Source organism: Hemitrygon akajei, chromosome 19 (assembly GCF_048418815.1).
Source record: "Hemitrygon akajei chromosome 19, sHemAka1.3, whole genome shotgun sequence".
Taxonomy (NCBI): domain Eukaryota; kingdom Metazoa; phylum Chordata; class Chondrichthyes; order Myliobatiformes; family Dasyatidae; genus Hemitrygon; species Hemitrygon akajei.
In genome coordinates this window covers 23,761,558-23,789,337 of record NC_133142.1, presented here as the reverse complement: position 1 = coordinate 23,789,337, position 27,780 = coordinate 23,761,558, and the positions used below count along the sequence as shown (strand labels likewise).

At 42.1% G+C, this 27,780-nt stretch overlaps 1 protein-coding gene across 1 annotated transcript in view; it reads right to left on the bottom strand.

Annotated features, from left to right (window-relative positions):
* LOC140741828 (filamin-B-like) overlaps positions 1–27,743 on the bottom strand; it is a 162,284-nt gene extending 134,541 nt beyond the window's left edge. The window contains 1 exon segment of the mRNA XM_073072270.1: positions 27,589–27,743. The gene's annotated coding sequence lies outside the window, so the exon portion shown is untranslated.
* Between the last annotated feature and the right edge of the window lie 37 nt (positions 27,744–27,780).

Sequence of the window (27,780 nt, the reverse complement as noted above, 5' to 3'; positions counted from 1 at the left end):
GATATTGAGTTGCCTAGGACTGTACTTGCTGGAATTTAGAATATTGAGAGGAGGTCTTATGGAAACACATAAAATTATGAAAGGGGAAGATAAGATCGAGGCAGGAAATTTGCTTCCACTGGTGGGTGAGACTAGAACTAGGGAACATAGTCTCAAGACTCAGGGGAGTAAATTTAGGATGGCAAGGAAGCGAAACTACTTTTCCCAGAATGTGGCGAATCTGTGAAATTCTCTGCCCAATGAAGCTGTGGAGGCTACCTCAGTAAATATAATTAAGACAAGGTTGGATAAGTTTTTGCATCATGGGGGAATTAAGGGTTATGGGAAAAAGTCAGGTAGGTGGAGATGAGTCCATGGTCAGATCAGCCATGATCTTATTGAATGGCGGAGCAGGCTCGATGGGCCAGATGGCCTACTCCTGTTCCTGTTTCTTATGTTCTTACGTTCTTAATCTTTCAGTATCTGGGTGAGAATCCCTAATAGCCCTTGAGGTAGCGAGCTATATTCCTGCACTACTGCAGTCATTCTATAAGTTTGCTGATGATACAACCATTGTTGGCAGAATTTCAGATGGTGATGAAAGGGCTTGCAAGAGCAGAATTTGGCAGTTGTTTGACTGGTGTCGCAGCAACAACCTTGAACTCAATGTCCGCAAGACCATAGAGCCGATAGTGGACTTCAGAAAGGGTAAGACAAGGGGGCAAAAAAAATCCTCGTAGAGGGATCAGAGGGAGAGAGTATGCAATTTCATGTTCTTGGGTGTTAATATCTCTGAGGACCTAACCTAATATTAGGTGACGTTAAAGCCGATTCTGATTCTGATTCTAGTGAAGGTACTCCCACAGGGGTGGAGGGAAAGGAGTTTTAGGGGGTAGATAACAACTGTAATGAAGGACCAGCGATCTTTTTAAAAGTTTGGTGTTGATACTTCATGGTCCACATGTACCTATTTGGGTAAAGGTCACAGTAGGTTTCGTAAATCTTAGTTTAGGAGAAATTTTGAGGCTCTGGTTAAGCAAAAGAGAGTGCCATACACTGTGCATAAGTAATTGGGAACTAGTGAATCTCTTGCTGTCTACAAGAAGTGTAGCAGGGCACTTGAGAGAGAAGTTACAAGAGCAATAAGTAAATATGAGAACCATCTAACCGACAAGGTGAGTCTTTATCCCAATAAATTCTATGGGTATATTAAGAATAAAATGGGTGGATGGGAGAGAATAGATCCCCTTAAAGATCAGCATGGCCATCTGTGTGTGGAACCAAAGGAAATTGGAAAGATTTGTAATGGATATTTCTCTTTAGTTTCGCCTGTGGAGAAAATGATGGAGGCTAAGAAAATGACCATTTGTCACCACTTTTGATTCAGCCTGTGACATTAGGGTTCTTCGAGGAATTAACTAAGAGAATAGATGACGGTAGGGTAGTGGATGTTGTCTAAACGGATTTCAGAAAGGACTTTGATAAGGTCCCTTATGGCAAGCTTACCCGGAAGTTAGATTGTATGGCATTCAGGGAGAGGTAACTGATCAGATTTATAATTGGCTCGATGGTAGGAAGTAGAAAGAGTAGAAGAGAGGGTTGTTTTATTTCTCGGAATGGAGGCCTGTGTCTAGGGGATGCACAGCTTGCAGGGTTTTGAAAGCAAGGGGGTTGAAGTTGATAGATGAGGCAGGATCAGTTACTAGGGATCTGCAAGAACAAGGGGAAAGTACATTTATTATCAAAATATGTATATGATATACAACCTTGAGATTTATCTCCTTATGGGCAGCCACAAAACAAAGAAACCGCAAAAGAACCCATTTAAAAAAGGCCATCAAACACTCAAATCCACAGAGAGAGAAAAAACCCGTGCAAGCAATAAAAGGAAGCAAATGGGTCCAGAGCTGGAGTTTTACGAAAGACATGAATCCAGACTTCACTGCAGGTAGCATAGGCAACAGCCTCAGCTCATCATATAATGATGCAGAATCAATTTCTATGGCTAAAGGCAAAATTCTTACCTAGAAAAATGACCCCAAACAATAAAAGAGGAAAAATAAAACATTGAAAGAAAAAAAAGCAAACGTTAGCTCAAACCCCGATAACTAGGCAAAACACAAAGGAGAGAAAATAGTGCAATTAGGAAATATGAAAATTAACACACAATAAAATATTACAAAGGAAGACAAAGAATGGTGGTCAAGAACAATACAGGGCCCTGTAACATAACTGAGGAAATGGAGACCCTGATAAATCAATGGAGTAACTATGCATTGCCCAGTAGCACACAGGAAGCACTATTTAATCAGAGCCTTGGACTCACCAAAACCAATAACTAGAATAATACTAATGAAGAAAGCAATTCACTAAGTTGCAACAAATTTGCAAAGCCATGTGGTTTCCATTGTTGATTTAAATGTAACAGGATGAGAAAATTGCAGATGCTGTCATATTCTTCAATTCATTAAATATTAACCTTATTTCAGATTGAAAAGTGACGCAAGTCACCATTACGTAAGAACGTTCAGAGAGTGAAACCAGAGAGTAACTGGTTAGTTAGCTTACTGTCTACTGGAAATTATACAAACAGGTTAACTGAACACTGGAGAACTTTCAACTTATCAAAGGGAGCTAAAGTAGATTTGTGAGGGTCTGGGCATGCCTGATGAACCTGCTTGAATTTTTTGAAGAAATATCTAGAGTAATTAAAAGGGAAACTATAACTTCCTTCCAAAAACAAAAGTGTTCAGCAATCTTTGGATCAACCATCTGTAGCCACAATCATAAAGGCTATGCAACCCAAACAAGAAAATGACTTTTCACACTAACCAGACTACAAGCCTATAATGCTGGCTTTAATCTTGGTTGGGAATTTTATCTACAAACAGTGGTAAAGATTATACAAATGTGTATTCAGACTATAAAGCTCCACAGAGCAGATATTGGAGTCACATTGTGGTATTTTCCTTCCATTAAATTTAATAAATGACAAATTCTGCAGGTGTATTGACATCTGACATTTGCATTCAAATTTCCGATGTATCTTTGTGTCATAAGAAACTCTCCATTAGTTCATAAAATGAACACACATTGTAAAGTTCAGTTTTAATGTTAGCTTTCTAAAGGAAAAGAGAGTTGTTACTGGGCAACAAACACAAAAAATGGCTGGAGGTACTCAGTAAGACAGGCAGCATCTACATAGAAGAATAAAAAGTCAATATTACAGGCCATCAGGTCTTGGCCCAAAACAACAACAGTTTATTCCCCTCCATAGATGATGTCTGGCTTGCTGAGATCCTCCAGCATTTTGTGTGTGTTGCAGATTTCCATCATCTGCAGAGACTGTTACACTGTTTTACTGTTTTGTAGGTGGGTATTTCTCCCCACCTCGTACTCCTCACGTACAACCACTCCTACCTCCACGCTCTCAGTCCATTCGGTCCACTAATCTGGGTACAATTCCATCCTGACACAGCACAACCCATGCACTGTCCTGTGAGGCATGAAACTACCTGCATTTGTAGTCCCAGCTCCCCTGATGCTACAATGGGCAAGAGGTCGCCAACCTCAGGGCCTCAAAGCAGAGATGGGAACTAGGTGGATAACACACAGCAAACGATAGCTGGTGCAGCAAATGAAGTTAATTCCTAAGTCAACAGTCTCTTTCAATCAAACTACAGCAACTTCTCCTAGTAAAAGCAAAGTATAAGAAGAAAATGCCACTTATATAAAGTCCACTTTCATTGAAGCCAGTCTGGACACTAAGCTGGATTGTCAAGGGAATTACTGATTTGATGGCTCTAACAAGGTGGATGGCTCAGAGCAAACTTCATTCAGTACGGCAAACAAAGTGAATTTCTCAGCAAACAATCGCTTTGAACCAAACTACAGCAACTTCTCCCAATAAAAGAGGAGCAAGTTAAGTGTACATTACTTTTGGAAATCTGGGCACTAAATCACTAAGCTCATTGAGATAGGGATTAACCAATCATCACATCTGGCTATAGTATTGTCCTCTGAGGCAGCCAATGTTAAAATTGCCTTTGTGATACCGCAACTGATTTGCTGTTTGACCCTATCAAATCTGAACGATCTTCCCACAGAAATTAAAGTTTGCTGCAGCCACTATTATGTTTGTTTATTCATCAAAATAATGTAAGATGTATATATATTCTCTTTGTTACAATCACACCTTTTATTGTCAATATTGTTTTTCTGACAACTGCTCCACCTACAAAACTATTCCAAGCAAACTCATCACCAAGCTCCAGATGCTGGGAGTCAACTGAATCCTTGACTTCCTGACCAACAGGCCACCATCGGTAAGAGCAGGGAGCAACGCCTGCTCAATGACGATTCTCAGCACCGGTGCTCCATAACGCCACATTCTCAGCCCCCTGCTCTACTCCCTGTACACTCATGTCCACATGCTCAGATTCTGCTCTATCTCCATCAGCACGTTTGCATATGATACCAACACAGTGGGCCTTCTCTCAAGTAATGATGCTGGATCACAGGGAGATAGTGGGCTTGGTGGCCTGCTCTCATGACAATGACAAATGGCATATTCCATTCTATTGGGTTGGACTCAGAAAACTGAAATTGTTGTGCAACGCTGCAGGATACTAGTGAAACCACACTCATACGGAGTTCTGCTCCCCAGGTTTAGGAAAATTATTCCAGTATTGGAGGCAGTCCAAGAAAGATTCACTATGAATGGCTAAACAAATTAGAGCTATAGCCTTAGGAGTTCAAAAGAACAAATGGCGATCATATTGAAACAGGAAAGATCCTGAGAAGGCATTACTGGGTAGATATTGAGATGTTTCCATTAGTGGGAGAATCTCAAATGAGAGAATAAATTTGCGGGTTTAAGGAGCTGTTCTTTTAAAAACGAGGTGCAGAGGAACTTCATGAAAACAGTGGTGATTCTCCGAAATTGTCTACAACCACCACTCTGTTCAAAGGGCATTAACCCATGCGGGTATTTAAATAGGGAGGAGATATGTTTTTGAGGGATCGGGAATTTGAAGGTAATGAAGAACTGTCACTGAAGGGGAAGTGGGGCCCGATGCAGATCAGCCAGGATCATATTGAATGGTGTGAAAGACTTGGAGAGATTGAGTGGTCTATTCCTGCTCTGACATGTTCTTTTGTATGTCTTAAAATTTTTATGATTTTATGTAAAGAAAAACCTAAAGTTTTAAGTGTATTTATAGGTAAATAAAGAGAATGAATTAACAAGACTTATTTATTTATTGAGATACAGCGTGGAATAGGCCCTTCTGGCCCTTTGAGCTGTGCCAACCAGCAATCTCCTGCTTTAATCCTAGCCTAATCATGAGACAACTTACTTAACCTGCCAATCGGTATGTCTTTGGACTGTAGGAGGAAACCTGGGAACGTACAAACTCCTTAGAGACAGAGGTAGGAAATGAACCCGGGTCGCTGCGACTGTAAAACATTGTGCCCCCCACCCCCCCAACTGACTGACAGCTTCAGCAATCTGGGTTCAATCCTGATCTCCAGTAACGTCTGAGTGGAGCTTGCATGTTCTCCCTGTGAGTGTGTGGTTTCCTCCCATATCTGAAAGATACCATGTTGGTAGGTTAATGGGCAGATGGGCAATAAATTCTGGGAGTGTTGATTGGAATGTGTGGAGAATGAAATGGGATTCGCGTGGAGTTAACAGATGGGTGCTTGATGGTCAGGCAGGTTCAGTGCTGCTGACTATTTATTAGAGTACTTCCCTACCTATAGGTCCATGGATCGAGAGCTGAGAAGCTGGGCTCGCCGAAGCCTCTCCTTTATGGCCCGCACAGATACGACAAATAACTTCCTTGCATGGCTCGAGTATTTTATGATTCTGTGACTCAGAATACAAATGTGTGTGTACTTGCGCACACCTCACTAAATTGGCATCCAACTTAATTAAACATACCTAGCCATTTCTGAGATATACTGCAGGTACAAAGGTTATCAGATTACAGGTTTCATAGCTTCTCATTCCCCAAACATGATTATTTTTCCTTCCTTTATAACCCTCAGACTATCTTTTATCAGGTGTCAAGACCTGATACCTAGTCACCTAGTGCCCACCTGGTCTTGTTTTTGAATCAAGTACCAAGGTATGTTCAAGAACAACCTTATCATTTCTCCTGAAAATTGCAGGAAGCCGTGGTTCAGCCTGTTGCTTCACTTGGCTACGTAATATTGTAGCACACTGTGCAATTTTTAGACTGATCTTGGGAGGAGCCCAAGGAAGATTGCCCAGATTGTTACCAGTACTGTACTTCAAGGGCTGGATCATATGGAGGGCTTAACATAGGAAAAAGGTTGAGGGATAATTTGATTGAAGTTTGAAGAATTTTGAAACAAACTTACAAGATAAATGGAGGACAGGAAAAAGAAATTAACTTTAAAATCAGAGCAGAACTCTGATTCTGAGGGCTGTGGAAGTGGTAAATTATCTCCAACACGGCTATGTACTTTAGATTGATCTGTAATTTTAAAATTAACAGTTTTTATTTTGCTGGACAGGATTATGAGAGGATCTGGAGCCAAGGGAGAGAGAGATGGATGCAGATTGTCTTTAATGATTCAATTCAAGGTACTGAATACTCAATTGCTGTTCCCTTGATAATTTATCATGATTATCCATGATAACAGTAAACACAAGAGGTTTACCGACAGCATGAGAACGACATCTGAGGTGGTATTCCAGTTTATGCCAGTAACTCTGCATAACTTTACAAGAAAGCTGCATCAACTCTTTGCTCTTTCGCTTCTATGCACATTCATTTCTCTGAAAGTGGTTCAAGTTATCTTTGTTTTGGAACTCAGGCATTTTGTTCAGTTGCATCACCATGAGTTGCAGACATTCTTGGAATATTTGAAACCTCCACACAGATAGAGTTCCAGCTACTTTATCCCAATGGCATTCTTCTTATCTGCACTAATGCAAGGCCTTGATTTAATTACTGCCCAATTAGTAAACCAATGCATTACAACAGATTTGTAACAAAAACATGCCCAAACTTGTTTCCTTTTAGGGTCCCTAATGTACAATTACATCATTGTGAGGGATTCAGCATTTGTTGCAGTCACCCCCCCACCCCAGCCAAATCCCCACTGCAAAATGGCTAAAAGTACAGAATTGATTGATTTAAGTTGCATTGCTAATAGTACAGCAGGAGAAAAATGACATCTATTGATGTCATCTTGTTTAACTATACAGCAGACTCTGAAAACCCTATTCCCAGACAGGCAGAAAGTGCAATTATATTGTTTGCACAGCAGTCTTGGTTTTAACAGACTTTTTGGAGAATGGCAAGTCTGTTGGGTTGATTGTGTGCACTTTGAAAGAGTCCGTCAATTTTCCCTTCTCTTACAAGTGTGCATCTAATTCCTTTTTAAAAAGATATCCTTCCATCAACCTTTGGAGCACTCTATTCCAAATTGAAAAAGCTTGATATAAAAAAAATGTACCTTCCCTTGAGTTCATTTGTACTTGCATTTGTACAAAATGTACTTGCATTGTTTCGAAATGCCTTTATATGTTAATCTAATCCTTAAATTTTGCACATAATGGTTACTGTAGTTATTTAGGTATATCATTCAAATGTTCTATTGGACACACACACAGAAGGGGCGTGGTGCAAGTCTCCAAGTCAAATTGCTTATTTGAAGAGATCCAACTCATCATTTTTACAGCACCCTTCATTTATCTAGTACCATCAACACAAAAAAAATTTCATAGGTTAGCAGTCAGGCAGACAACTTTATTAGGTCTTCTAGGTTTGATAAAGCTGAAAGATTAATCTACTATTGTAAATGACAGAATACATGTGCAGGTGTGTGTGTAATATCCACAAGTATTAAGGGTGTTACATTATTTCAAGCTTTATTTCCTATTTAGTGCATTTAAGAGACTTTGGCAGATTAGAATTCAGATATAGGTGCAAGTTCATCTACATTTTGATAAAATATGTTGAACAGACACAGAAAGATAAGATAATTAAAACATGTCTTTAATATTGAATTTTGAACTTTGAAGATTGGGGAACAAAGATAGAAGCTATTCTATTTCAATAAAAAGCCTTTGACAGATAATTATATTGCACATGGTAATGATATAAAAGTCTTGGAAAAGGTGTAGCGTAGATTTTCTACGATAGTACAGTGAGTCCAATGGTTTAATTATGAGGATAGATTATCAGATTGGGGTTGTATTCTCTGTAACATGGATAAAGCAATATCAAAGGGAAATAGATACTTGATATTTTCATGGCAATCTGATCGATGACTAATTTTCAGTCTGGTCTCGATTGGCTTTTATTAAGCAATGACATTGAGTGAGGCACCAGCAGCCAATGTCAAAAGGCGAAGAAGCCCGAGAGATACTCTCTGTGGTTCTGTCTCCACAACTTTGCAAGTGGCAAGTATTTTGAATAATGCTTTGGATTTGAGGCTTAATTCCAAAGTGATTGCTACCCAGTTTACCCTGCAATTAAGGTGAGGAAAGACAGAAGGTTGTTTTGGACAAATGGTGGAAGGTAAGCTCTGAACCTCTTGCCTTGATTCTGCAGTTACTGCTGGTACAATTTGCATAATTTACACTGGTCTCCCGTCTCTGACCTCATAGTTCTTGACACCTGCTCTGGAAATGTTATCACAATGCAATGTTTTTCAATAAAATTTCACTAAACATCTAATCAGTTAAATAATTCCAGGTAGTGATTTTCTTAACATGGGTCTCCATGCACACACAACCTTGGGAATGCACACTGGATGGAGATGAGGAGGAATGAGGGTGAATCTATGGAATCTGTTGCCACAGGTGGTTGTGGAAGCCATGTTATTGGGTATATTTAAGGCAGAAGGAGTTGATAGGCGCTTGATTACTTAGGGCATGAAGGGATACGGGGAGAAGGCAGGAGATTGGAGCTGAGAGGGAAATTGATCAGCCATGATGAAACGACAGAGCTGACTTGATGGGCAGAATGGCATAATTCAGCTCCTATACCTTATGGTTTTATGTCCAGCCCTAATCCAGCTGCTGGTGGGAATCCTTAAGGTAGGGTTCTAATTTAAGTTTTCATAATTACTGATCACATACATACGACTTCCATCACCACCGATTCTAAGGACTCAACCACTGAACACCTCCCCTGAACTTACACCCTGACTGTTTCCATTTCTCCTTAACCCTGCTGCCCATTTTCTTTTCCCAACCAACACCTCTTCTCCCATCCCTAATCTGATCCCCAACCTTTGCTCTGTAATCATTATTTTGAATCTGTGGGAGATCATCATGGAAATATTTTTGCATGCTAGGCCTCTTTATCATGAATGGGATTTCTATCAGAATCAGGTTTAATATCACCGGCACATGTCGTGAAATTTGTTAACTTTGCAGCAGCAATAGAATGATAATAGCAGTACATGATAATAGAAAGAAAAAGAAAACTGAATTACAGTAAATATATACGAATAGTTACATTAAATAAGTTGTGCAAAAAATAGGAAATAGAAAAGTAGTGAGGTAGTGTTCATGGGTTCAATGTCTATTCGGAAATTGGATGGCAGAAGGGAAGAAGCTGTTCCTGAATCGCTGAGTGTGTGCCTTCAGGTTTCGCTGATGGTACCGCTCCTTGAAGATGTTGTGGATACTGTGTAGGCTATGCCCATGATGGAGCTGACTAATTTTACAACTTTCTGCAGCTGACATTAATCCTGCACTGTAGCCCCCTCCCCTCATTCCAGACGGTGATGCAGCCAGTTAGAATGCTCTCCATGGCACATCTGCAGATACTTGCAAGTATTTTTAGTGACATACCAAATCTCCTCAGACTCCTAAAGAAATATAGGCACTGCCTTCCCTACTTTCTCCATAGCTGCATCAATATGGTGCATCCAGGATAGGCCCTCAGAGATACTGACAACCAGGAACTTGCTCACTCTCTCCACTTCTGATCCCTCTATGAGGATTGGTTTGTGGTCCTTCTTCTCACCCTTTCTGGAGACCACAATCAGCTCTTTGATCTTACTGGCACTGAGTGCAAGGTTGTTGCTGCGACACCACTCAACCAGCTGGTATACTTCGCTCCTGTACGCCCTCTCGTCACCATCTGAGATCCTGCGAATGATTGTCAGGAAACTTATAAATGGCATTTGAGCTGTACCTAGTCACACAGTCATGGGTGTAGACAGAGTAGAGCAGTGGGCATGCCCCTGTGTTGGGCCAATGTTGATTGTCAGCGAGGAGGAAATGTTATTTCTAATCTGCAGATTGTGGTCTTCCAGTTACAGAGTTGAGGATCCCGCTCGGGTCTGAAGCTTTTTAAAATCAGAACTGTAGGAATGATTGTGTTAAATGCTGAGCTGTGGTCAATAAACAGCAACCTCACATAGGTATTTGTATTGTCTAGGAGTTCCAAGGCCGCGTGGAGAGCCAGTGAGATCACGTCTGCCGTAGACCTATTGTGGCAATAGGTCCAGTCCTTGCTGAGGCAGGAGTTAATTCTAACTATAAACAACCTCTCAAAGCACTTCATCTCTGCAGATATGAAAGCTAATGGTTGTAAAGGCAGCTCACACTGCTCTTCTCGGGCACTGGTGTAATTGTTGAAGCCAATGGGAACTTGTGACTGTAGCATGTTGAGTAGGTCTCACATGCAGCCAGGAAGCTCTGCACCAACATGTTGCGAAATCCATGTAGCAGAGCTTTGGTACACTTCTTGTGTGCTCTAGGATTGCTATGTTTAATTGATGAGCATCAGGGGAGGATGAGCTTTCACTTGGTGATTATAGATGAATTTTCAATTGTTCCATCAGCATAATACGTGTAACATCTGACCATAAGGTGGCATTGGAGCAAAATCCTGAGTGAACACAGTATTAACTTGAATTTTAGTTTCAATTTATTTTGTCGACATATTCACACGTTTATTGATACCTGATGAAATACAATATGATCAAGAAGATTCCTTTTCTCGTATATTTTCAAGCTTTTAATCAGAATCTTTAAGCTTACTTTTTAAATTGCAAAGAGGAGTTATAGTTTAGGATCTTCTGGCACTAAAAAGATGCTAATTCATTCAGAAGGATTATCAGCTTGCTAGCACTTTTTATGATGCTGGAACACTTTATTGTGTTTCAGAGACTGGAGCAACTTGAGTGAAGAGTTAAAATCGATTGGAATTGGAATTGGTTTATTATTGTCACGTGTACTGAGATAAAAGCAGAGATGTAATGATGAGGTTTTATAAGATATTCATCAGACTGTATTTGGAGAATGGGGAGTGGTTTTGGTCTCCATATCTAAAAGATGTGGTGGCATTGGAGTGGGTCCAGAGGAGGTTCTCAAGAATTATCCCAGGAATGAAAGGGTTAACGTACGAGGAGCATTTGATGACTCTGCAGCTGTATTCGCTGGAGTTTAGAAGAATGAGGGAGATCTCACTGTAACTTACCGAATATTGAAAGGCCTAGACTGAGTGGATGTGGAGAGGATGTTCCCTACAGTGGAGGAGTCCAGCACCAGAGGGCACAGACTCCGAATACAAAGGTGTCCCTTTAGAACAGAGATGAGAAGGAATTTCTTCAGGTGGAGTGTAGAGAATCAGTCGAATTCATTGCCACAGATGCTGTGGAATCCATGTCATTAGGTATATTTAAAGTGGAGGTTGATAGACTCTTGATTAGTAAGGGGGTAAAAGGTTATAGGAAGAGGGCAGGAGAAAGGGGTCGGGAGGGAGAATAAATCAACCATGATAGAATGGCGGAGAAGATGCTGAACGGTGTAATACAGTGAAAAGCTTTTCTTGCATAGTGTTCATACTGACCAAATTATTACATAGTGTATTGAGTTAGAATAAGGTAAACCAATAAGAATGCAGAATAAAGTGTAAGAATTACAGAGTGTAATGCAGGTAAACAATAAAATGCAAGATTATATTGAGGTAGATTGTGAGGTTAAGAGTCCATCTTATCGTACAAGAGATCTGATAGCAGCAAAGCCTTTTGATAACATATAGAGCCTGGCAGTTCGTGCTTCCAAGTTTTTGTATCTTCTGCCTGATGGGAAGGAGGATATGAGAGAATGTTTGTGGTGGGTGGCTTTTGATTATGCAGGCTGCTTTACTGAGGCAGCAAGAAGTATAGACAGAGTCCAGAGAGGGGAGGTTGTCCTGAGTGATGTCCACAACTTCTATGCAGCTTCATGCAGTTATGGACAAAGCGGTTATCATACCAAGCCATAGTGAATCCAGGGAGAATACTTTCTAAGGTGCATCAATAAAAGTTGATAAGGGTTGATGGGGACATGCCAAGTTTCTTTGTCTCCTGGGGAAGCAGAGGCTCTGGTGAGCTTTCTATGTGTTTTGACCACAACAGGCTATTGGTGACATTAACTCCTAGGAACTTTGAAGCTCTCAATCTCAACACCATGATGAGGTCGGCGATGAAACATATCAACTCCTGCCTGAGAAATGACTTAGATCTGCTCCAATTTGGCTATTGGAGCAAAAGGTTCACAGCAGATGCCATCTCATTGGCTCTTCACTCAACTCTGGAACATCTTGACAGCTCTTTATTGACTACAGCTCAGCATTCAATACCATCAACCCTTCAAAGATAATCAATAAGCTTCAAGATCTTGGCCTCAATACCACCTTGTGCAATTGGATCCTGGATTTCCTCACTTGCAGACCCCAGTCAGTTTGGATTAGCTGAAATATCTCCTCCACGATCTCGATCAACACAGGTACACAAGGCTGTGTGTTTCATCCCCTGCTCTACTCGCTTTACCCTTATGACTTGTGGCTAAGCACAGATCCAACAACATTCTCAAGCTTGCTGATGACACCACTGTTGTAGACCAAAATAAAGGTGGTAATGAATCAGGATATGAGCAAGTTTGAAAATTGGGTGGAACGGTGCCACGGCAACAACCTCTCCCTCAATGTCAGCAAGACCAGAGAGCTGATTATAGACTTCACGAATAGGAAATCAAAGGTCCATGAAACAGTTGTCATCGGGGGAGAGGGGAGGGGGTCAGAGGTGAAGAAGGTCAGCAACTTTACATTCTTTGGTGTTATTATTTCAGAGGACCTGTCCTAGGCCCAACACACAAGTGCAATTATGAAGAAAGTATGACAGCATTCCTACTTCATTAGGAATTTGCAAAAATTCAGCATGACATCTAAAACTTTGACAAACTTCTACAGAAACGTAGTGGAGAGTATATTGACTGAATGCATCAGAGCCCGGTCTGGAAACACCAATGCTCTTGAACAGAAAATCCTACAGAAAGTAGTAGGTAAGGCCTAGTCTATCATGGGTAAAGACCTCCCAGTTATTGAGTACATCCACATGAAACACTAGAGTAGGAAAACAGCATCCATCATCAAATACCCACACCACCCAGGACATGGTCTTTTCTCATTTCTACCATCAGAAAGAAGGCATAGGAGCCTCAGGACATTACACCATCAGACACCAACAGAATCAACAAACTCATTCGTAAGGCCAGTGATGTTGTGGGGGTGGAACTGGACTCTCTGATGGTGGTGTCTGAAAAGAGGATGCTGTCCAAGTTGCATGCCATCTTGGACAATAACTCCCATCCACTCCATAATGTACTGGTTAGGCACAGGAGTACATTCAGCCAGAGACTCATTCCACCGAGATATAACACTGAGCGTCATAGGAAGTCATTCCTACCTGTGGCCATCAAACTTTACAACTCCTCCCTCGGAGTGTCAGACACCCTGAGCCAATAGGCTGGTCCTGGACTTCTTTCCACTTGGAATAATTTACTTCTTATTGTTTAATTATTTATGGTTTTATATTGCTATATTTCTACACTATTCTTGGTTGGTGCGACTGTAACGAAATCCAATTTCCCTCGGGATCAACAAAGTATGTCTGTCTGTCTGTCTGTCTGTCTGTCTGTTCAGGAACAGTTACTACCCCTCAGCCATCAGGCTCTTGAACCAAAGGGGCTAACTTCACTTGCCCCTATATTGATATATTCCCACAACCAACGGACTCACTCTCAAGGACTCATCATCTCACATTCTCAATATTTATTGCTTATTTATTAATTATTATTTCTTCTTTTGTCTGCACAGTTTTTCTTCGGCACTCTGGTTGAACACTCCAGTTGGACAGTTTCTCAATGATTCTGCTATGGTTGTTATTCCTTAGATTTGTTGAGTACTTTTTGCTCATAAAAAATGAATCTCAAGGTTGAATATGGTAACATACATGTACTTTGATAATAAATTTACTTTGAACTTTGAAGACAGGAACATGTGTGCCACCCTCCTTCCTGAATGAAGTCAATGACCAGCTGTTTGGCTTTGCTGACGTTGAAGGGAAAGGCACCATGCCATGGCACCATGTCACTAAGCAAACTTGTAGATGGAATTAGAATAGAATGGAGTCATGAGTGTACAGGGAATAGAGGACGCAACTTTGCACAGTATCAGTGTTTGGAATAATCATGGCAGAGACATTGCCACCTATCCTTACAGACTGCGGTCTATTGGTTAGGGAGCTGCAGAGAAAGGCGTTGTTTTTCAGTGACATCAGTATGAACAGGAACCGTTTGATTTCCAGTAAAATACAGGTAGAATTTAGCAATTGGAAAAATGGGACATGACCTGATTTGATAATATATTCCAGTAAGTGTTTGGGATTTTGGTTGTTTAGATGTGATCAGAAAAGTTACGAAGGATTTCAGAATTACTCAGGCATGTTTGTACAGTGAGGAGTGGATGTAGGATAGGGTGCAGCCCAGTTGCAGCATTGTCTTCTGTTCTACATGTCAGAGACGTGTTGTAACATTGCACAATGTTGGCACCAAGAATCGTGGGTCTATAGAGTCAACAGAAACAGGAGTGGGGAGGAAACATTTCATTCTGACCTTGTTGCAATGCTGCCCCCTTCTGGTATTCAGGTATAATAAACCTCAACTTCCAAAGTCACTCAACTTCCACAGTTTAATTGCACGAAGATGAGAAAATCTGCAGATGCTGGAAATCCAGGCAACACACACAAAATGCTGGAGGAACTCAGCAGGCCAGGCAGCATCTATGGAAAAGACTAAACAGTTGACATTTTGGACCAAAGGGTCTCGGCCCAAAACTTCGACTGTTTCCTCTTTTCCATAGATATTTCCTGGCCTGCTGAGTTCCTCCAGCGTTTTGTGTGTGTTGCAATTCAATTGCAATTTCACAATAAAATGAGGTAGATAGTTGGCCAAGTATGGTCCTGGTAACAAAGTCATCTCAAAATAAATAAATCTCCTTCACATGGGTCCATTTTCTTCCCGTCATGTCCACTAACAACTTCTCTTCCTACACCAACAGCATAACTTCTGGTGTCTCCCGGTGTCTGGCTCCAACTCTCCAATTTCCCACCTCTGTGTTATCTCAATAACAATAGCTAAAACTCCACAACACTTTCTACTTGTATGCAGGTCACAGCAGACTTTGTGTCACCTTTCTTCCTCTCGTAATCCCTCAAATACTCCAATATCAATAATGCTGATAAACCAAACCTATCACCTTTAACCCTCAACACAACCAACATACCACTCCATCCAATTCTTTAGTGATAAGCTGAAACTGAGCCAGATCTTTTACAACTGTTTTGTAATGTTTAATTCTAAGTTGAACCACATACAGATATATCCAGCAGGTTGACAAAAGGTTTGGTTAAGAAGGTGTCTTTGAAGCAGCGTCTCAAAGTAAGTAAGACTGAGATATTTAGAAAGGGAATTTCAAAGCTTAGAACCTTTGCAACTGAGTGCACACCCGCTGATGTTGGAACAAGTCCACACCTTCACTGAAATCACCTATTTTTCTTTTCCCAGAAAAAAATAGTACCAGATTCAGGCACCTGGCAGCTGCTTGAAACTGTCATTCATGTCTTGACAATTAACAGATTCCTGGATGGTCTCCCATATTCTACACTTCAATTTTGCATGATCATCCAAAACTCTTCTGTCATGTCTAATCTCTGTCTGTCTCATTCACCCATCACGCCAGGTTTCCTGGCAAACACTGGCACCCCAGTGAACAATAGTTCAGCTTTAAATTTTTTCCCGATTCTCACCTCTCTAGCTCCAAAGTCTTAACCTCCAATAATCTCCTCCTAACCAATAAATTTAAAAAAGCCTCCTCTCTTTTAAAATTCTGATCTTTAATTCTTCCATAATTTAACTCTTTCTGCATCTGTCAGTGTGCTTTGGCTGCAGAGGCTGTAAGCTCTGGAATTTACTCTCTAAATGCGTCAATCTTTCTTACTTGCTTTGAGTTGCTGCTTCAGACCCACCCATTCATGACCACGCATTGGGTAATCTGCATTTAGTCATTTGACTTGGCTTTGGTATCCTTTTGGTAGTGCTCCTACTAAACATCTGGGGACATGTTTGTTACATTAAGGCACAATATAAATATAGAATACGTACACAACGCTGGAAGAACTCAGCAGGTCAGGCAGCATCCATGAGAAAAGAGTAGCCAACGTTTCGGGCCGAGACCCTTCATCGGGAATGGGGGGGAAGAGAGGGCCGAAGCCCAGTAATAGAGATAGGGGAGGGGGTAGGGCCTAGAGGCGCCAGGTGGAACACCAATCAGAGGAAAGATAAAGGGGGGAGGGGGAGGGGATAACCATGAAAGAACTGTAGAGATAAAGAAGCAGAAAGTTAAGAGAGGCAGAGAGGGACCTTGGATAGGGGAAGGGGGAGGGGGAGTGAATTACCGGAAATTGGAGAATTCAATGTTCATACCACCAGGCTGGAGGTTGTTTTAATGGACACATGCAATTGTATGCTGTTGTATGCATGACTTTTAATATGGTTGGGCTAATATGCTGCTGCAGTCTGCTTTCTTAAAGCTTACCAATACATAAAACTTCTGCATGATTATCAAACAGAAATTTTTTTAATGATAATATTGATTGTGGACTTCAGGTAGGGGAAGTCTGGAGAACACATACTAATCCTCATTAGGGATGGAAAAGGTGAGAAGCTTTAAGTTTCTGGATATCAACATCTCAAAGGATTTATCCTGAGCCCAACATATTGAGGCAATCATTAAGATGACATGCTCATGGTTATTCTTCATTAGGAGTTTGAGGAGATTCTGTGGGGCAGCAAAGACACTTAACAAATTTCTACAGGTGTACAGATGTACTGTGGGGAGCATCTGACTGGTCGCATCACTTCCTGGTATGAAGATTCCAATGCAAAGAATGGAAAGAGGCTGCAGAGGTTTGAAGACACAGCTAGCCCCATCACAGGTATGAGCCTCCAAACAATCGAGGATATTGTCAAAAGGTAGTGCCTCAAGAAGATGGCATCGATCATTAAGGACCCTTCACAATCCAGGATAACACCCTTTTCTCATTAATACCATCAAGGAGAAGATCCAGGGATATGAAGGCCCCTGCTCACCGTTTTAGGTGTACCTCCTTCCCATCCACCATCAGATTTCTGAATGGTCCTTAAATGCTACCTCACTCTTCCTCTTTTGCTCTATTTATATTGTAACTTACAGTAAATTGTCTAAAGTATTACACTGTACTGCTGCCACAATACAACAAATTTCAGGACATATGTCAGTGATATTTTTCCGGTGGCCCAGTTGAATTGGCAGTGAGAGACTCACAAGTCCATGAGTGAGATTTAAAAAGGAGCACTCGCAGGCTTTCAGCAGTTTTCTGGAGGCCCGATCGAATCAGAAGTGAGAGAGGAGGCTATTCCCAGATCCATGAGTGAGATTTTAAAAGGTGCATTCATGGGCTTTTGACGTTTTTCCAATGGTTCAGACAAATTGGGAACAAGAGGCTACTCACAGGTTCGAGAGTGAGATTTAAAAAGGAGCGTTCGCAGGCTTTCATCAGAAAATCTGCAGAATCTGGAAATCTAAATCAACACACACAAAACGCTGGAGGAACTCAGCGGGTCAAGCATCGTCTATAGAAAAGAGTAAACAGTTGACATTTCGGGCCAAGACCCTTCGTCAGGATTGACAGCTCACAGGCTTTCGGTGTTTTCCAGCGGCCCAATCAAATTGCGATTCATTGGCGAGGGCAAATAAAAACAAAGCAGAGACAAGCGGAGTTGCCATTGTGTCAATGAACCAGCGTTGGAGTGGGGAGGCTTCGGCTCAACAGGCTTTGGCAAGAAAAAGCTTAGGTGAGGCAAGTTTCTTCTTTGTTATTCTTCCTCTGTTAGTACATAGTTAGTGCAATGAGGGTGGCTCCAGGGGTTGTGCTGTGTTCTTTGTGTGAGACCTCCAGCTTCCCAGATAACCACACCTGCACCAGGTACTCCAAGCTGCAGCTCCTCAGAGGATGCGTTAAGGAACTGGAGCTGCAACTCGATTACCTTCAGCTCATATGGGAAACTGAGGAGGTGATAGGTAGGAGCTACAGGAAGGCAGTCATCCCCAAGTTGCAGGAGGCAGGTACCTGGATAAATGTCAGGCAGCCAGTGCAGAGTACCCCTCGTGCTGTTGCCATCAATAACAAGTACACCGCTTTGGGTACTCTTGGATGGGATGACCTATCATGGTTAGAGGATGGGGTCTCTGGCACTGAGACTGGTGCTGGAGCTCAGAAGGGAAGGGGGAGAAGAAGAGGACTGAAGTAGTGATAGGAGATTCCATAATAAAAAGAGTAGACATGAGATTCTGTAGACATGATGGAGAGATCCAGATGGCATGTTGCCTCCCAAGTGCCAGGGTCAGGGACATCTCGGATTGGGTCCACAGCATTCTAAAGGGAGAGGGTGAGCAGCCTGAAGTCTTGGTACATACAGTATTGGCACCAACAACATAGGTAGGAAATGGAAGGAGGTCCTGAAGAGGGAATTTAAGGAGCTAGGTGGAAAGCTGAAAGGCAGGAACTCCTGGGTAGTAGTCTCTGGCTTGATGCCTGTGCCCACACTCCAGTGAGGATAAGAATAGGATAATCTGGCAGATAAATGCATGGCTGAGGTACTGGTGCTGGGTTTAGGAATTCAGGGAAAGGTATCACCTGTACAAAAAGGGCCTGTACACCTGAACCTGAAAAGGGCCAATATCCTTGCAGGCAGGTTTGCGAGAGCTGTTGGGGTGGCTTTAAGCTAACTTGGCAAGGGGGATGGGAAACTGAGTGATAGAGCTGAGGATGGGGCAGTTGGTGTACAAGCAGGGGCAGCATGTGGTGAGACTGACAGGAAGGACAGGCAGATGATCAGGCAAAATTGCAGTCAGTGGAATGAGTTACAGCATAACAGCGGGACATATCAAAGAGGGTGACAAATACAGGACTGAACATGTTATACTTGAGTACACACATTATTCAAAATAAGTTAGATGCTATTGTAGTGCAGTTAGAGATTGACAGGTATGATATTGTTGTCATCACCGAGGCGTGGATGAAAGAAGATTATAGTTGGGATTATGTAGATCATAGAGGTGGTGGAGAGGCTCTGTTGGTAAAAAATGAAATCAAATCCTTAGGAAGAGATGACATAGAATCAGAAGATGTAGAATCGTTGTGGGTAGAGTTCAAGACTGTAAGAATAAGAAGTCCCTGATGGGAGTTATATACAGGCCTCCAAACAGTAGCCAGGATATGGGCTGCAAATTACAATGGGAGATGGAAAAGAAATGTAATAAGTGACATTTATCAATAGTTATGAGGGATTTCAATATGCAGGTTGATTGGAAAATCGGGTTGGTGCAGATTTTGGATCTCAAGTGAGAGAATTTGTAGAATGCCAATGAACTGGCTTTTTAGAGCAGCTTATAGTTGAGCCCACCAGGGGATCAGCTGTCCTGATTGGGTGTTCTGTGATGAACTGGATTGGATTAGGGAGCATGAGGTAAAGGATCATTTAGGAGGCAGTCATCATAATATGATAGAATTCACCCTGCAATTTGAGAGGGAGAAAGTAAAGTCAGCTGTATCAGTATTACAGTGGAGTAAAGGGAATTACAGAGGCATGACCGAGGAGCGGGCTAAAGTTAATTGGAAGGCGGGCACTAGTAGGGATGACAATAGAACAATTTCTGAGAACAATTCAGAAGGTGTAAGATAGGTACCTGTCAAAGAAGAAGTGATATTCTAAAGCAGGATTGCACAACAGTGGCTGACAAGGGAGGTCAAAGCAAACATAAAAGCAAATGAGAAGGCAAATAAAAGAACAAAAATTAGTGGGAAGTTAGAGGAATGGGAATCTTTAAAAAAAAGACAACAAAGACAACTAAAAAAGCCAAAAGGAGTGAGAAGATGAAATATGAAGGTAAGCTGCTTCTTTTTACATTGTATGTCATTTATTTGGATGACTGAATAGATGGCTTTGTGGCCAAGTCTGTGAACAATACGAAGATAGGTAGAGCAGCAGGTAGTGTTGAGGAAACACAGAGGCTGCAGAAACACTGAGACAGCTGAGGAGAATGGGCAAAGAAATGTCAGATGGAAACAGTGTCGGGAAGTGTATGGTCATGCACTTTAGTAGAAGGAATAAAACCAAGGGGAAAATTAAAAAAAGGGACCTGGGAGTCCTTGTGCAGGATTCCCTAAAGATTAATTGGCAGGTTAAATCAGTGGTGAGGAAGGTAAATACAATGTTAGCATTCATTTTGAGAGGACTAGAATACAAAAGCAAGAATGCATCACTGAGGATTTATAAGGCACTGGTGAGGCTTCACTTGGAGCATTGTAAGCAGTTTTGGGCTCATTAGCTAAGAGAGGATATGCTGACATTGGAAAATGTTCAAAAGAGTTCACGAAAATGATTCCAGTATTGAAAAGCGTATCATATGGAGCCCATTTGATGGCTCTGGGCCTGAACTCGCAGGAATTTAGAAGAGTAAGGGGGGATCTCCTTGAAACATAGCGAATGTTGACAGGCCTAGACAGAGTGGATAAGGAGAAGATCTTTCTTATAGTGAGGGAGTCTAGGACCAAAGGGCCTAAACTTAGAATAGAGGGACATCCATTTGGAATGGAAATGTGGGGAAATTTATTTAGCCAGAGGGTGGCAAATCTGTGGAATTTGTTGCCACAGGCAGCTATGGAGGCCAGGTCATTGAGTGTCTTTAAGGCGGAGGTTGATAGATTCTTGAGAAATCTTGATTCTTGAAAGGTTACAGGAAGAAGGCAAGAGAACAGGGTTGAGAGGGAAATGGATCTGCCATGATCAAATGACACAGTAGATTGATGGGCTGAATGACCCAATTCTTCTACAATGTCTTATGGTATTAGATGTCAACTCTACTTCTGAGCTTATCCAGAGAAAGTAGGACAAAATTCTAGTGGAGTAATGTGATGCATTAAAACACTGGCCAAGATTTGGAAAGCTGAACTTGTACGGTTAAGAATAGCATTTACTGTTATCCAAAAAGTTCACATGTGCTTTCATTTCCAAACTTGTTTCCAGCATACTATGAAGACTGGATACGATTGAATGCGATGGAATTTGCAAAGCAACAGTTGGACTTGACATATCACATCATTTTACTTTGTTTGCGAGCAGAGGATGATTCCTTAATAAACTAAAAGATTACGTCAAGGGAAAAAAATGTGCCTCGAACCAGAACCAAAAGCTCTCAGAAAGTAGGTGCTTGGTTTGTTCAGGGAAAAGGTTTTTCCATTTACTCCATGGAACAACCATGAAGCCAGTGTCTACCCACTCACATTCTCTTGATTTACCTATAGGCTGATAAAACATGTTAAATACTGAGCTCATTGATTTGTTGCCCTTCAAAAAGCTTTGACTTTACTGAAATATACTTAATACACAGAAATAATATTCTAGTATACATCTTCCAGACAACATAGGAGGAGGTCATTTGACCTCAAATCTATGCTGGCTCAAGGAGCGATCCCATTCCCCACTCATTTTCCCTGTAACCTGTTCTCTCCACATTCCCGTTAACACCCATGGATTCATCCACTCATTTTAACATTCCACAGGCACCAATCAACCAACCAGCCCACACCTCTTTGTGATGTGGGAGGAAACTGGAGCACTACAAGGAAACCCATGTGGTCATAGGGAGATTGCACAAAGATTGATGGTCAGGATCAAGCCCGGGTCACTGGAGCTGTCAGGCTGCAGCTCTATTAGCTTTCCAAAGGCACCATTCCTTTTTTTGCATTTATTCAATGATACAAGTTTATAAATTCATGGTACATAAATATTTTGTATAACAGCCCAAAATCGAAGCCACTGGGAATTAGTTCTACTCTCATGTTATTCTTCCATTTCCTTGTATTTATTTCCCATATCAGGTTAATATCTAATTACCTTTTAGAAGTTATTAATGGTCTATAGCAGACTCAATATCACTGGTTCTCTATTCAGCCTTGGATCACCTGAACAGCAGCAATAACTATGTCAGGTTGCTGTTTATCGATTATAGTTTAGCATTCAATACTGTCATCAATCAGTACTAATCAGCAAGCTTCAAAACCTGGGCCTCAAATCTCCCTTGACAACTAGATACTTGCCTTCCTCACTGGGAGACCCACAGTCAGTGCAGATTGGCAATAACATCTCCTCCTGACTGACAATGAACACAGGCGCACCTCAAAAATGCATGCTTACCCCACTGCACTACTCTTGCTACACTGATGATTGTGTGGCTAAACACAGGCCAAACTCCACCTATAAATTCGCTGATGAGACTTCCATCATTGGCAGAGTCTCAGATGATGACGAGGAGGCATAAAGGAGTGAGATAGATAGGTTGATTGAGAATATTCCAACAACTATCCACTCAATGTCAGTAAGACCAAGGAATTAATTGTGGACTTCAGAAAGGAGATGTCTGGAGAACACACTTCAGTCTTCATTGAGGTGTCTGTAGTTTTGAGTTCCTGGGCATCAACATCTCAGAGGACCTATCCTGGACCCAACACGATGCTGAAAAGATGAAGAGAATATGCCAGCAGTTATACCTCGTTAGGAGGTTGAGGAGATTTTGTGAGCAACCAGCAAATTTCTACTGATGTTAAACCTCCGCTGCCTTGTGGCCGTACCCGCTCACGGGAAAAGCTTTGGGAGTAAACCCTGAGGAAAACTCTGGAGGCGGAGTCCCGAAGGCGGCTGACTGCTGTACCCAGCACCGGCACGGCAACTCCTGCAATGCCGCTGGCACCAAACTGTACCGACTTTCGTCGTTCCTTTGGACCTGTCATCAGCATGGGGGGGGGGGGGGGGTCCCCACTGCATAGGCAACGGAAGGATCCCCATATCAACTCTGCCTGGCTTGCACCCTGGAGAGGCAACTTCCGGTGACTACCAGAGGTGCAGTACCCATGGTCGACCATGACAGATGGAGGCCAAACGGAGAGCATTCTGACAGGTTGGTTTCACCTGTTACAGAGGCTTCAATGCACAGGACTGAAAGAGACTGCAGAACGTCGTAGATTTAGCCAGTGCCAACACGGACACAAGCCTCCCGGGCAGAGAGGGCATTTTAGAAAGGCAGGGTCACAAGAAGGTGGCATCTACCACTAAAGACTCCCATCATCCGGCACATGCCCTCTTCACATTACTACCATCAGGGAGGAGGTACGAGAGCCTGAACTTCTACACTCAATGATTTAGGTACAGCCTTTTCCTCCCTGGCATCACATTTATGAATGGTCCAGGAGCACATCACCCTACCTCACTGTTCCTCTTTTGCACTATTTAATTGTTATTGTGACTTAGTGTTGGTGCCTGGCCAAGTGGTTAAGGCGTTGGTCTAGTGATCTGAAGGTTGCTAGTTTGAACCTCAGCTAAGACAGCATGTTATGTCCTTGAGCAAGGCACTTAACCACTCATTGCTCTGCGACAACACCGGTGCCAAGCTGTATCGGCCCTTGCCCTTCCCTTGGACAACATCCATGGCGTGGAGAGGGGAGACTTGCAGCTTGGGCAACTGCCGGTCTCCCAGACAGCCCTGTCCAGGCCTGTGCCCTGGAAACCATCCAAGACTCAAAGCCATGGTCTCTCGAGACTAACTGATGCCTACTTTTTATTTTATTGTGACTTATGATAATGTTTTGCCTTGTGCTGTACTGCTAGAACAAAACAATAAGTTTCATGACCTATGTCAATGATAATAAACCTGATTCTGAATCTGTTCTCACAATCCTTATGGGCAGTGCATTCCAAGTCATAATCTGCTGCCTTAACCAAGTGACCATTTGATATCTGCTGCCAAGTAGTGGTAACTGTCTATGCCACAGTGTCCTCATCAACTGAAGGTGCTGAAGAAGGGAATGAAATAGTTAGTGTTCCAACCCCAATGCATATGGGTATTCTCGCACTCCATGTCCCTACATCACGTACTGGTATTTTCAACCCTCTGTTCCCAACCTGCTTAATCCGGTGATTCTGAAAGGGTGCCGAACCGAAGGAAGGGGCTCGCCTGCCCAGGGAAAATGGAACAAGCAGCTTGAATTACACTGCTTTGTCTGGTCAGGACTGGAATGCTTTTGGTCCGCTGATTGCTGGGCGGGGACGTACGAAAGTAATCTGATAAAGGTTACTTTGACATATTGTTTGTTCTGACGATATTTGACTCCCACCTTGCATTTCACACAGTGCGCAGTATCTTTATAATGTGTATATACATTAAATTTAGATAAGCTATTCCATTTAGCAACTAAACATTTGATCTCCAGTTAAATACAGCTGCACCCTAGTGTTTGGCACAATCAAGAGCGATGAAATAGCTCCCGAAAAACCTGAACTTCGTTCACCCCTCCGCCAGGCCAATTTACTACAATAAGGCAGCGGGCTCGACAGCGCCCCTGCTGGCTGAGGCTCGGCACTCCGGGTTTTTTTGTGTGAAGGTGACAGCTCCAAACATCATTGAACCTTTTACCAAAATGGGCCGGCATAGATCAAAAGTAATCAACTACCAGATCGCCAAAAAATAGATTGAATTTCTGGGGCACATTTCAGAGGGCACACCAGCACAACACCAATGGATCTAGACGGTGATTTCCTTCCGTTTTGCAGGATAGTCTCCTATGAAGAGAATGCACATCACATGCACGGCGCCCTCTGAAAGCGAACCCGCAAAAAACTGACTTTGCATGAGGCCTCTCCCAATCCAATCTCACCCACCCCATTTCTTTTCTGAGCTCCAAGCAGACCCGTGGCGCTGAAATATATTAAATGCTGTAACGGTCACACCGAATGGAGGCATTAGTCACAGAAGTTGGATTACAGAAGGTGCCGCCCAGAAGCAGAAACTACACATATCAGGGAAAGAGGCAACATTGTAAAAAGACAACAGTACTTTGATTGGGAACGCCATAGGTAGAGAATGGGACAGCGATGGGAGAAAATATGCAGAGAGACTGAAACAGTAAAAACGCTTATCAATCGTTTTTCAATCCAGCAATCAAAAGAGAATGTCATTGCAAAGTCGGACAGGTAATCATTAATTACATTGACTCCAAGGATAGATACTGCTGGTATTTAGTGCGTTCATGCAATAGGCCGTTTCGAAATAGGCTAATGGTTGTATTGATAGATATCTATCGTTAAATCTAATCAACTAGCAGTATACTAAATTATACCAGTAGTTTAAATAGTTAAATACTGTATTGACAAGGAGCAGTATACTGTTTCATATATTATTACAAGAATAATAGTGTACGGCATAGCAATAAATAGTCTTATGAGTACAGCATTCAGATTTTATTGAAAACGCCTGGAGGAATTGGCTATTTAATGTCGGTAAACTAAACCAGACAGCTTTACAGCCATTCACCGCAGCGCGCCACCAGATGGCGCGTCCCAGAAACACAGAGCAGCGTACCTCGCTACACCGTTGTCAACAAATCGGACACTGGAGTTCACGAAGAAACCCCTATTATTAAATTATTATCAAATACCGTAACGGCAAAAGTGCAGAAATACTTAGGGGCTTAAAACTACCAAGGACTCATTTGAATGATGCAGTACTTTTTATTCGAACTCAGTCTTGTCGAGAGGTGGCTTATCTGAAAAATTTAGCACTGTACTCGCACACTGCTGAGTAGTACCAGCACTTTCTGTTGCTTCAGAGTTCCATCATCTTGTCTTGAAATTAAACTAGTCTTTAATTTAAAGACAAGATGATGGGCACTTCCCAGACAAAAGTCTCACTTCCCAGTGAGATTAAATGTAAAATAGAAGCCTGCTGTATTTAAACACCCGTTAGCTCGCGTCGCAGGCCCCTTCCTTACGTACGCAGACAATTCATATCTGCGCGACTTTCCTCGACTGATCGTTTAGGAGGAGATTTTGCCTCAGTTGAAGTGTCGACTAGGTTTAATTTTTAAATGTCCCGCGTGATTCCTGGCAACGAATTGCATTCAGTCTTGCCTGTTTTCAGTCTAGCCGGTTTCTCCGGGTACTGGGGAAAGGTGTATTGTTCTGAGAGGAATTCTTAACTCCTATCTGACAATTAGACGTACGAACTCCGGTTCCGCCCCGAGTAGAAACTAGCCATTGCGAGCGATTGAGAAGACAAGCATCGAATCTCAAAGATAACTGCATCCCATGAACATGCTTAATCAGATTGGGATTATTACCAATATTCTTCGTCAGAACGGCAGGGAAACCGGAACCTCACACTGTATCAAGCCCGTTTACTGGAGCACCGTCCGCTTTTACGCCTATAAACTTCCTATCTGATGAGCTGGAATTGAGGAAATGTGATTATCCCAAACCGCGTGAGTTAGGAACTGGTTAGGAAGAGGATCTTCAGCTAACCGTGAGAGTTTCAGGTCCTCAACCACGGAAGAGCCAGGCTGCTGTTTGTCCAAGCGATACCCCATTACCACAACCACGCGCACAGTGTGCTACCTTTTAATATAACCTTCGACAGCCACGGTGTTAAGGCATCATGTGTGAACTGTTTGTTTCACCTTACTTTAAGAGGTAACAGTAACAGTCCAGAACATTCCAATAGACGTATGCTTGAACCTCATTTTCCGCCAGGTTACTTTGTTCCCTGCGGATTTTCATTTCTGAAAACGCTATACCAATTTACGCAGACAAAAGCAACGTGTTAGAATGCCCACGTGCGCATTTCTCTTAAGAGAATGATTTGATTAGATTAACTTTAGTTGGGCTTCCCTTGATTGAGCTGTCGCGACGACCTCAACGGTACGATGTCCGATAGTACCTTTTCTCAAGGTAGCATTCAAACAGCACGTGCCCAATTATTGGGATAAAAGAGACGCTGGACCAATTGTTTCTACTTTATAAATCACCTTTGAGACAATATATCCTACTTATGCCAGATGTTTATGTAGTGGCAAAACGATTTTGCACTTGCGAAATCATAAACATTAACTTAACTATCGATAGCAATAAAAGTTTGTTTCACTTTTAATGTTCTTGATCAGTCATTTGATGCTCGCTCCAGCTTTCTCATTAAGTTCTTTCCATTCTACAAAATGAACACTTTTCCCATTACTTGTTATTGTAAATCATTGTGTCACCGTCTGAAATGAACCAGAAATCCTTGAATTCTCAAGCGTCGGGGGGGTTACAGATTATTTTGCGGAAAAAAAATCAGAGAAGTAACTCTGAGCAGAACTTACCCAGAGCTGGGAACAACTGAAATTGACAAACTATCTGCTTCGCTTGTTTCTCTGTGCAGGTCCACCGCCAGACTGGGATTTCAGCGCCGAAGTACTTTGAAATTCCTTGAAAGAAGTCCTTCGCTGTTTTTAAACAGGATGGCGTAAATCAACAAGGAACTGGAGCGGATTTAAGCTCCGATCCCCCCACAC